Source organism: Alligator sinensis, unplaced genomic scaffold (genome assembly GCF_000455745.1).
Source record: "Alligator sinensis unplaced genomic scaffold, ASM45574v1 scaffold1197_1, whole genome shotgun sequence".
Lineage (NCBI taxonomy): Eukaryota > Metazoa > Chordata > Crocodylia > Alligatoridae > Alligator > Alligator sinensis.
In genome coordinates, this window is record NW_005842652.1 from 594909 (window position 1) to 607254 (window position 12346).

Below are 12346 nucleotides of genomic sequence, written 5' to 3' on the forward strand. Positions count from 1 at the left end.
AGGCATACTACCTTAGACCTATTAAAAGGTGTGATTTTCAAAAAGTGTCAAGTGCCTTATGAGGATCCTTAAATGTTTCTCATGTAGACACCCAAAACAAGGAGTCACCACTGAAGATTTTCACTATTGTGTTCATTTCAGGACATCTATTATGTTGTATTATTGGAAACTGATAGATTCTTTATACTTTGAAAAATGGGCTGTTGTTAATGGGAGAACTCTGGGAACACAGTTTTAAGCTATAGTTTGCAAAGACTTCTGGTTCTCATTACTGAAACCATTAATTCAGGGGAAGGAAAATGATCTATATGAATCATGCTATCAAAGCTAGCACAGAGAATTACTGGAGAGCACTTTCATATCACATTAGATGAAGGTACAAATCTTGGAAATTTTACATGGGTACTATTTACGCATAATTTCCTGCATATTATATCTATATATTCAATATGAAAATATATTTAAAATGCCAAGAAGCATAAACAGATGGTGGCACAAAGACTATTGTCCATTTTTCTGTGATGCTAAAGGTTGAATATAAGGCATCAATATAGAAAATGATTTCTTCAGCTATTTCTCAACATGTTATTCAGGAAGAAAATGACAGCTATTTACATAATTGAACTGCATCTATTCGTCTTTCTCACCAATAGAAACACAATTTAGTATCCGAGACATTTTGAAAACACAAGATGCATATGGGCTCCTATGAACTACAAATAATTTTGAGTGAAAGATGTAAATGATTACTTTATCTTTGCAGCTGGCAAACAATGAGGTCTGTAAGTTAGAGAAGAGTTTTCAAATGTGAATTCCAGGGAAAAAAAAGGGAACATCTAGGATACATAAAATTAAGTGTCAGTTTAACTGGCATAGTGTGTTATGGGCTACACAAAAAGTGAATAACAGTACAGATTTAAACATTCAATCCATAACCATCTTGTTGATGAAAATGTAAGAGGAAAAGTCAGGCTGAAAAACTTAGTTATAAATACAGTTACAATATATGTACTACATATAACCCTCCAAAAAAACTCTCCATCTGTATACACCCATTTTACTGGCCATTTTTTACAAACAGTACGGTATGATGGGGCACTTATCTCAGCTGGGTGTCTCTAGATGCTACCGTAATATTGCCTCTACTAATAATGCAGATGTGTGTTCAAAATGCTTTTCTAATTGCATGATTTGTATATGCAGTTACACTCAAGTGATTGGTGTGCAAATATGCATATTTACCTAGGCACAGCATTAGTGTTTAGACCAGGGGTGCTCAACCTCTGGCCTGAGGGTTGAATGCAGCCTGTGGAGCAATCACATCTGGCCCATGGGGCTAGACTCCCCATGGGACAGGAAATTTGGCAACAGACCATATTAATGGCCACTGCTCTGCCTCCCCGAATTCCCAAACCCCAAACAGCGCATGCCTAATTGGGGCCAAGCTGGGCTATGACCCCTTCCCTTGCAGGGCCAGGCCATGCCCCCTACCCCCAACTTCTGCCTCCCACCCACCACTCCCATGGAGCCAAGTTGGGGCCTGGGCATGCCCCCTCCCTCCCATGCAGGACTAGGTTAGGGATGAGCTATTCCCCCTTCCCCCACAGGGCTGGGCCATGCTGTGAAGAGGCTCATTATGCCACTTCAGGAAAAAAAGAAAGACCCATGCCCGAACTTACTGACAGATGCTGTCATGACACTGAGGAGGAACACACTGGTGTGGCTGGAACTCCATTTACCAGAGCACCGAGTGCACTGGATTGGCTCTTCACAGGATGCTCAGGCTATTTCTGGCCCACCGGAAAGAAAAAAATGGCAAGAGGGGAGAGCCAGAGCAAGATGGAGGCTCTCCATAGACTTTGATAATACTGAACCCTGGGAACAGGGTTTAAGACCAAGTACCGGTCAATTGAGCTCAGAGGAGTTGCAACAGAACAAAGCTCTGCTGAGCATGGCAGCATCGAGGATTAAAATTCCAGGAGCTGAGGGACTGCAAGGAGAAGACCCAAATGTACAGGGAAGTTTTTATTTAAATTATTCTTTTGCAGGATTACTGGGATTGTTTGACTCCTAGGAAGGTATTAATATTAGCCAATTAGGGGAAGGATCTGAGTCCCTGAAGGAAACAGGGCAGAGCTATAGGGAAGAAAAAAAAAGACGACCTCAATTTAGAAGCTGTCAAAATTGAAAGCTCCCACATTTTGTTCTTTCATATTTTGGTTGCTTTGATTAAGAGGGAAAACTCACTGCAACTGGCCAAGTTAAGGCCAAAAATCCAAGAAGAAAGAAAGATAAAAGTGAAGAGGGGCCAAGTATGCTCAAAACCCAGTAGAGGGTACTGGCAGGGTTACAAAACCCGGTAAAAAAAGTAACTGTGAAAAAAATGGAGTCTGTAAGACTCCGATAGCACATGTTAAAAGATAACACTTAGTTGGTGTAAGGCTGGGGTGCAAGGGGAGATTGGAGCCCCAATAGGAACAAGTGTCATGCCTTAATAATAAGACTCATGCCATTATACCACCTCCCAAAGGAAGAAAAAAATCCATCAAGTCGTGGTAGGAAAGAAACTGGGCCATGGCTAGAGTCTAATCTATTAAAGCTGGGACATACTGATTAACAACGTACAAGGATAAGTCATCAGGATGTAGCGGGCCACACCCTTATGCTGGGCCCCTTGACACGTGCCATTTTCCTTCCCATTGGAGCTGAGCCATGCCCCCTTCCTCCATCAGCAGGGCTGGGCCATACCCCTTTCCCTCTTTCTAGGGCCAGGTTGGGTCCTGACCATGCCCCCTTCTCTCTCCCTAGGGCTGGGTCAAGCTCCTGTCCCCTGTGGGGTTGCACTAGGGCCAGCCTGCCACACACCCCCTTCCATGCGGCCAGATGGTACCTGCTATGCCTGTCTGGGTGGCAGATTGGGAATACCAGCTTGCAGACAGACTAGGCACTGCCAGTCTGGCCTGCCAAGCCAAAGGGTTGAGAACCAGTGGTCTATGATGATTAATGCTGTTATACCAATGGAGCTATACTGCTTCTGGCTCCAGAGTGAGCATTTGCAGAATTAGTTTAAGTATTACAGCATGCTGCTACCTTATAATGCATGTTTCCCAGTTCTTTAATGATTCTCTTCTTGGAATCCTTTCTGATTTCTCAAACATCCTTCTTGGAGCATGTGCACAGTATTCCAGTAGCAGTCATCTGATTATCAAATACAGAGGGAACCTACCCTTCCTGATCACACTTCTAGGTTCAGTGATACCACAGTACTTTTAGCTATGGTAACACACTGGAAGCTTATGTTGGTCTGACTGTTACAACATCTGAAAAACTTTAATAAAAAGCCTGTTCAAGGCCACACATACCTTTCCTCTCTGGTCTGCTCACTCAGGAGCTCTGGGTACTCAAATAGTAGGTAATGTTTTTGGAAGAAGTGGATGTGTGCTCATGAAAAATAGATCCCAAGAGCTTGCATTGCTTTTCAGATGCTTGTATTTTCCATTAGTTCTGTGTGCAGATAAGTAGCTGGTCACAGAACTAGAATTGCATAACATTCCTTCTTACTGCAATGACAAAGCAGTAGACCATTTGGGACTCAAACAAGGATTATCCCAATGAAATCTAACACTAAGAAGACTTTCCATGGCACAATAAAAGAAATTGTCCAAACTGAAATTCTGTAATCCTGTAACACTGGAAAAAGTCAAGTGTTGTTACCCATATTATTACCCTACCTACCTCCAAATCGGGAATTACAGTCTTCCAAGCACAGCTCCTAGAAATGGCCCATGGTCAAATCCCCTCTTGTGCAAAGGACAAGTACTATATGTTAGGTAAGAATTTATAAGATGGCATTCTCTCCCTGTCTCCCACCTCCTGCTGCTCCAGTCACAGGGTACCACTGTCTTTGAAGCAGCTGGCACGCTCCCCTTTCCATAACTCCCAGAACACTTACATCTATCTTATCAGGCACCATACCTCAATCATCCCACTCCCAGAAACAGGTTTAAATGCTAAAATTAAGCAGCCAACACTTAGTACCAGACTGACAGGGTAACCAAACTTCTATTCAACTGCATTTTTGACCTATTTAACTTCCCATTTATACTATCCAGGGGGATTGAACTACTGCATCTGTAGCAGCATTTTAATCCTAACCTGAATTTGTCCTTATATTAATAATGACTCCACTGGGGCAAGAATTCTCTCATGTTAATGGAAAATACATGGCAAGTACAACTGACTACAAAAAAGCAGAGATACATGATCAGGTCAGATTCTGATCTGCCATGGCAGTGCTAATCAGGGGTGGCTCCAGTGATACTAATTGAATTATTATGGGTTTACAGCTTTGTCACTGAGTTTACAATTTGGCCAATGACTTCAAAATTGTTGGGAAAGAATAATGGTAGGCCTGAATCACCAGGAGTCTGGCATGCTTAGTGGTATGCAAATTACTGGTTATTTTCATTAGCCAAAGTGTTTGGAAATTTGTAAGACAGACACAAGCAAAGATAACAGTGCTTTTTTATTTTTATACACATGTAATTTCTGGGCATACCATGTTACTTCTTATAACAGGATTGTAATTTTGGGAATGGTATTGTTAGAAATGCTGAGTTGTCTTGGTTGATACAGTGATAACATTAGCATGACGGTACTTGGGAGAAACTCATAATGTAACTATTTAACATGCACTCTACAAACCTAAAGTATCACAAAGCACAAGACCGTCTGCTTTAGCATGTGATCTTCTCCTCTGTTTCCTACATCTTAGCCAAAACCACATAAAGTGCTGGGTTAAACAGCCACTTAAAGTAATATGCATTGCCTGGTGGGAAAGGACATCTGTGGCTTAGCTAATAATCCTGATTTCATACTGTGTAGGAGAAAAGTTTGACTCATCAGCAAGACTGAGTGCAAAACGTTTTACAGCAAGTCGAGAACATTTGTTTTGCAAGTTGCTGCCTTGGTCAAATGACACTGAATTTTTAGTTCTTAAAACAGCTGACAAGTGGCAAAGTTGATTAGAATCGTGTATTAAAAGACTAATTATGTAACCTCTGTGTAATGGATGATTATTTGTCAAAGCACAGACAGCAGTCTAATCCACAATTATTAAGCTTTAGTTGGACATTCAAGACATGAGCTCATTAATAGCTGCAATGAGATAACATTCAGATTCAGTTTGGAAAGATAAGTAGGCTGCCAAATGAAACACATTTGGCCGATGACCTTCCCACCTTAGAAAGGCATTGGCCTTCCAGTTAAACTGCCTCCCCCCCCCCCCCCAACCTAGTTTAACACCAGTATAAAGATTTTGTTTCATGGTTTCTCATATAGGAGTAAACCAAAGGATACAATGAATACTCTAATCTCAGTAGTCTTCTCTGTAACATTTCACCAACTTCTAAAACCAAAGGGTTAGGATTCTGGTTCTTACTTGATTTGTCCAGATGTCTAGGCATCTAAACTATCAACAGGATAACTACCATCTTCTAACAAGGTTTTAGATAATAGACTAAGGTTGAGGACAAATTTTGGATTGGCCATTTCTAAAAGAAATCAATTTTCTTCTAATTAAAATGCATGCTGAGTAGATCCACATGCAATGCTTGATTAAGGTATATACTTGGTGCTTGAGTGGTGACAGTTTAATTCTTGGGTTTTTTCTATATCTACAAAGGAGCCTGGAGTCTTCTTCCTAAACATTTACATCTGGAGGTGCTTGTTAATAAATTGTTAACATAAGAATTCTAAATAAAACTTCCTATGAAGTGAATGTGAACCTTTTTCCCAGGTGCCTGGATAACTACACTTGATTAAAGACATGAAGTCATAAGGGCTAGAACCAAGGGCTTAGACAGACATTCAATTCTCCAGGGAGAGTCCCTGCTCTCTGTGGAGAAACCATGAGTGTACAAGGGTTTGTAATTTTTCTCCCAGTATAAAAGTGACTACTTGGGGAAAAATATAACTTGGAAACACCTCAAATAAAATGCATCCCTGAGAGAATATCTTTCAGGAGATGGAACTTTTGTACAGGAAGCAACTGCAGAGCTGACCTCCTTAATCCCAGTGTGCTTTGCTTCTCTCTTCTCCTTCCTCCCACAGAGAATGGAGAGTGTGTCAGGCTCAGTGAAGCAGAACAGATTCCCTGAGTACTTCAGACTGGAAAATCCCAAGGGGTGTTTTCTGCTCCAGGCTTGTTCCCTGTCTGACTCACACTGCAGCACTTGGGTACAGGGAATCATACAGGGGAGGGAAAAGCCTGGAAGATTCTTCTGTGCTTGGCACAGACCTTGCCTCCATCTTCCCTAACCCTGAAGATCCCTGCCTACATTCACTTAAAAAATAAAAGTCTGAAGAGCTTTCTGGGCTGCATGCTCCAGGGACTCTTGGTAGCTCAGTATCCACACTGCGGGATCTCTGCTTCTCTGTCTGCACTTCTGTACAGATCAGTTTTGCTCTCAGGAAAAGAAACTTGGGAGAGTTATTCTGGATGATTTGAATGTGTGTATGCAGCCCAATAAAAGAAGTTAGGTGCCTACAATTTAGTTACCATAAGGCCTAAGTTTCAGGCACCTGGTTCCAAAATTGAAATCCAAAACCTGAAGTTAGGCACCCAATATAGGCATCAATGAATAGCCCTCAAACCCAAGCCATATACAGAGCTGGGAGCCACCTAGACCTAGCCAATAAGAAATTTTAGGCATGCTTTTGAAATGTGGCCCCTCTCCAGAATGCTGCATCCCTGAATTAGGGCTGCAAGGAGAGGGGCTTTGATTTGGTTGGGATCCACAGCCTGGAATCTTTCTCTAAATACCTATAACTAGGGATCTACTGAACTTCAGGAGGTGGCTGGCCAATTTCATGTGCAGATCCTGGGGCCAGTGGCTATTTTAATGGACTAAGTTCAGTGGGGCTCTCCCCTCTGCCTTCCCTTGCCATACTTCAAAACTACAGGGCTCCCCACACACTTTTCTCTGCTTACCAGTAAATTTGTGTTTTGGGGTTTTTTTTCCAGTGAGCCCGTCAAAAGCACGAAGCCCACGCTTTTTCACAGTGCCCATCCAAAATCGTGGTTTCCATGAAAATCGTGCATTCACAATTTCGGTAAGTCCCTACCTATAACCAACCATTCTTCAAAGACTAGAGAAGGATTTAAAAAAAAACAACCCCAAAAGTGGAGAAGATGGTCATGGTGCCAACCTCTCAAAATAGGCCAGAGCACTCATCCAGAAAGTGAAAGATTCAGGATATCTCCATCCTTCCTGTTGATGCCATACCACTGTGCAGTAAAGATTTAAGATTCTTAGACTAGAAACACAAAGGGAAAAGAGCATGTAGCTTAGTTTTTAAAGGAGTTAGCTAAGAACAGGGAGTCCTGGGCACCAAACCCTGCTCCCAGAAATGTTTCTGTATGTGTTTGATACAATACAGAAGAAAAATAGGCAACGAGTGATGCACTCCTGTTCTCACTCACTCTCACTGCCCAAAGAAGTATGAATTCTTTGTAGCACCATTTCAGTAGGAAGGATGGAGGGTGCTGCCATCAAAACTAATCTAAGTCTAGTGGTTAAGTCACTTCCTAGGAGCTGAAACCCTTTTTAGGATGAAGAGAGCTCTGAAGCCATGTCTTCTACTTCCTGGATGACTGTGTCTTCTAATCATTGTGCTTTAGGTAGAAAGAGCTCAGTCATGTTGATTTGCATTAGATGTACTTAGAGAGTGCCTACCAAACTGGGGCCCTCAAAAGCCATATGCAAAGAATCACAAACAGGATTAGACATAAGACACATGCCAAAGCCACTCAGCCTGGAGCAGCTTTGAACATTTAGAGAAACAAGACTCTGGGCACCTAAGGAACTTCAGTTTAAAAAAAAAAGAGGCACCTTATGTAGTGAATGTAGGTGTCTCTAGGGTTAAGCCACTACTGAGTGGAGATTTTTGGGTCACATTTTTGGTCTTACATCCTCAGTTTCTCCTAAGTTCTACTTCAGATGCCCAAATCCTTTCCTGGAACTCATCCATGTTAACTTTAAGAAGGTAGGGTGTTCCAATTCAAACAAGAATAGACCAAAAAATTAAGGCTATAGCCATACAGCACAAGCATTAGTGTGGTGCTGCATGTGGGCTGGTAAGCTGTGTTTCATGGCTGTACTGTTTCAAGTTCTGGTGCAAGCACATAAAGAGTCTCTCTCCATGGTTCTGCCTTATTTTTCTTTTTTTGCTGATATGGATCAGGAATAATTCTTCTTAAATCAAGGTTATGCAAGTGTAAACAACATGAGTAAGCATGCAGGCATTATAAATGTAGATAGATATCTACTGGCATTTTCAAAATTGCCTAAGCAGGGCTCACCCATCCCTCACAATACATGTATTGAACCTATTGTTTGAGCACATCAGGACAGCTGGAGGGAAGAGGACTAAACAATTTTCAGCTTCTAAAACTTGAGTGCATCCAAAGTCAAAACACAGCTCTCAAGGTTATTTTATACATTTTGTTTCGGTGCAGCACTTATGAATCTAGTATATCCCTAATCAAACCCCTTCCCCCCTGCCCTCCTTCCCACAAATCTAACCTAGAAAACTCTAGATGAGCACACCAGACAGCACCAAAAAGCCATGTCTTTTTAACAGTGGTAGTGAGGTTATATGGGCATTCAACTGACTCTCTAAACTTCTCTGCTCTGTAACATCTCTTCAGATACCTTCTTGATTGATGAAAGCTATCCAACTGGCTTTGAAGGAAAAGAGCTAACATTTCTGAACAACTCACTGGACCCAGACAAGACATTTAACATTATACAAATGTAAACCTAACAGACAATGCAAGTAAATAAAAATAACGGCATTTAGTTCTTGTACTAGTCTAATGTAGCCTAGACATCTCAGTGTGAGCTCACAAGAGGAAAACTAATAATAAAGCAAAGCAGCTAGGGATATTAGGGGTGTGTGAAGTGGGCCCTATTCAATTTGGATTCGGCCCGAATGAAGGACAGTGATTGATTTGTTGATTTGGATCACTGTTCCTGATTCGATTTGGCTGAATTCGAATCTAAAGATTCGATGCTGATTCAGATCATCAGCTATTCAGACACAGACACAGCTTTAAATGGTTTTTCTACATACTTTGAGGTACCAGTGTGGCATGTGAATGCTGCAACGCTGGGGTGGATGGAGCATCCCACAGGAGTGCGGGGTTGGGGGGGGCCTCCACGTGCTTGGCGGCAAACCCAGAAGTGGATCGGATATACTTCTGGTCCACTTCCAGGTCCGCTGGGGAGCATGTGGGGGGCCACCCCAGCACACCCCTGGCTCAGCGATCGGCCACGGGGAAACGCCGGGTGCCCCCCCAGACCCAGAAGGCACCAGTTGCTGAGCTGGGGGGACCCCCCAGTGCACTCCCTGGTGGACCCGAAAATGGACCACAAGTGCTCCCTGTCCAGTCCTGCAGGTGGAAAGGGGAATTGCCTACCACCAGTATCCCTGGACCAACTCAGCCCAGCCTGGCACCTTGCACAGCTGCTCCTTGTAACTGGAGCCCCTGGGGCTGACAGGAGAAATGCCATGGAGGGGGAGGAAGTGGTGACCCACCTGCTACCTCTGAGCCCAGCACCCTGCACAGCTGCTTCCTGTAGCCCCCAACTGGAGCGGGGCAGGAGCAAACTGGGACTTTCCCCACCACTGGTTAGCAGGGTACAGTGGCAGCAGGCAGGCACCCCACTTTCTTACCTGCTCCCTGCACGGTCCTCCCTCAGGTATGCCCCACTAGCCTGGGGCTCCAGTTGCACCTTGGACTCCACAGGGGACCAAGGCATCAGGTGTGCAAGGAACTAGAACCAGAGGTATGTGATCTACATTGTGGAAGAGGGGTGCAACTGCACCACTGCACACACCATAGATCTGCCCTTGTTGTAGTTAGACAAATCTACGTATCATATTATATTTGTTTCTGTCTTCTCTTGCTGTCTCAATACTAATGCATGCAACCTCCATAAAAAGTACAAACCATTCCTTACCCTTCTCTCCTACTGGCAGCAGCTCCGAGTTGAGCAACACATAACCCTATTTCAATGGCCCAAAAGCTCATATGAAATTAAGTAGCGACACTTGACTTTCCTGCACTAGCTCCTTTATGAGAACATTATATATTCTAGGCTCCATGTCTGTGTATTTTTTTTGGCACCTATCACAGGATGGTAGGGTGCTCTCTTGGCCTTCCCACCCTGGACCTCATCTTGGGTAAAGCCTGCCTGCATTCCAGTGCCTGCCACGTGGTTTTGGTTCAGATGAGATGGTGATTCAGGAAGGGAGCCTGGGCACGAGGATGTTACCTTGAAGCTCAGCTGTCCCTCTCAATCTGTAGTCCCCTTATTCCTCTAGTCCGAACCATGGTCTGTGAGCTTTGTGGTACCCGTGTCCTTGGTGTTCTTGTCTCTACCCGCAGGACCTTGCTGTGCCCTGCCTCTCTAGATGGGCCCTGTCCCAGTTGCCTATTGGACTTCTGCCCTCTTGCTCCATATTCCTTAACTATCAGCCATTTTCTTACTTTGTAGCTGAGCCCACCTGAGCTCCTGTGGGCACCTCCTTTGTTATCACTTTTTAGTCCCCCCCAATCCTCTGGGAAGTATATTAAAAACAGGCCCTTCTTGTCCTCTAACTGAAGAAAAGATACTCCCCTTTTTGCCTGGGACAATTAAGGCACACAGTCACCTTAACACTGAGATCTTCCCAGGCCTTTCCCTGCCTGCCCTGCTTAGGTACTCTTAAGTCTCTCTGGGCAAGTCCACACATGCAGGCACATGCGCTTGCAGCATCTCAGATAGGAGTGGCACAAATTTATGCCAGGGATTTTTGCCTCAGTGCACGTGCCTGGACATGCATGTTGGTGTGGGGCAAGTTATGCCACTTGGGGCAAAATGACCCTGCCTGGCTCCTCCTGGATCTGCAGCCAGATGCCAGAGCGTCTCTGGAGGTCCGAGCCCCAGCTTGACCCAGGACATGCTGGGGAACTGTGCCCTGCCCCCGCTTTTTTCTGGGGTGTTTTTTTTTTCATACATGAAAATCCAGGGATCAAATTTAGAGCCCATGCTGCAAATATGCAGTGCGGGGAACAAGTTTTCATTCTCAGAGTGCCTCTTGCAGCATCTCAAACTGGTTTAAGATGCCGCAAGAGGCACATGCACACTTGTCCGGAGGTGCCCTCTGTTGTCTTCTCAGCAGCTCCCTCCCTGCAGAAGGGGCTCTCTTAATCTGGCAGTTCTTTCCCTTCCCTTCCTTCTGGTATCTATTTTATTAGCCCTGGGGCAACTGCTAATCTGTCTGCCCAGGTGTCCCTCCTTAACCAGGTGGCCCACAGGGCTGTTTCCCACTCCCTGTTTGTTAATCCTAATGGTAACCTGCCAAGCAGGCTTGTTTACTTGGCAGGCCTCTTTTCAGGGCTCCCCTCCTCATACTCTGCCCCCTACCACAGCACCAGTCTTGATAGACCAGTGATTGTCAACCAAGGTGCACCTTGAGAGTCTTTCAAAGGGTGCCACAAGGTGTTATGCAGTATTAGTACTGTTACATATGCAAACATGAATCACAAGATAAACCCAGAGATTTCAAATAGGAATCCATATTGTTAAAAACATTCTGACCTGTTGTGGTCTTCCTGAATTCGTTGCAACAGAAGAATTGGGCTGTTATTTTTCTGTAGTCAAAAACCAAGTGAAAACACGGAGCTGGCATTTTCCAAGGGGTGCCAAAAGGTTGAGAACCAGCCTGTCTGAGGTTCATGGGGCTCTCAAATCCTAATCTATGTATTCTCTTAATACCCTTGTGAGGTAGGGAATTTGAATGACCTCAGTCGTACTGATGTGGAATAGAATTGTTGCAAGCTTTAACAGCCCCTGGGTCAAATGAGAAGTCTTTGGCCAAGCAACACAATAAACACAAATCACCCTGAGCTTTAACAACTGAATCATCTTTCTTTTGATTTGGAGGAGGCACAGCATGCTAGAAGAGTGAGGCAGAGCTGGATGACTGCCATCCTATCCAACATCAACCCCCAGCAAGCTCAGGAAAAAAATAATGTGGTGGTTGTTATGATGAAATACCATTGCTTAGAATGAAACACATCCACACTACCTTGCAGATTTGCACCACAGCATGCATAGATTCTTAGGGGCTGAGGGGCCAAGAGGGAACTGGAAGACACATGGCTGTACAGAAAGGACAGGGTGGGGAAAAAAGGGGGAGGGGTTGCGCTCTATGTCAATGAGCAATATACGTCAACCCTCATCAAGACGGAATCCAAGGATGAGGAAGTAGGATTGTGGGTTAGGCTACATGGGGG

At 44.1% G+C, this 12346-nt stretch overlaps 1 long non-coding RNA gene across 1 annotated transcript in view; it reads left to right on the plus strand.

The window, feature by feature from the left end:
- LOC102387379 overlaps window positions 1-8822 on the plus strand; it is a 62975-nt gene extending 54153 nt beyond the window's left edge. Inside the window, exons 2-3 of the long non-coding RNA XR_324957.1 lie at window positions 7025-7113; window positions 8711-8822. This is a non-coding gene — a long non-coding RNA (uncharacterized LOC102387379). The remainder of the gene's footprint in view (window positions 1-7024; window positions 7114-8710) is intronic.
- The last annotated feature ends 3524 nt before the right edge of the window (window positions 8823-12346 follow it).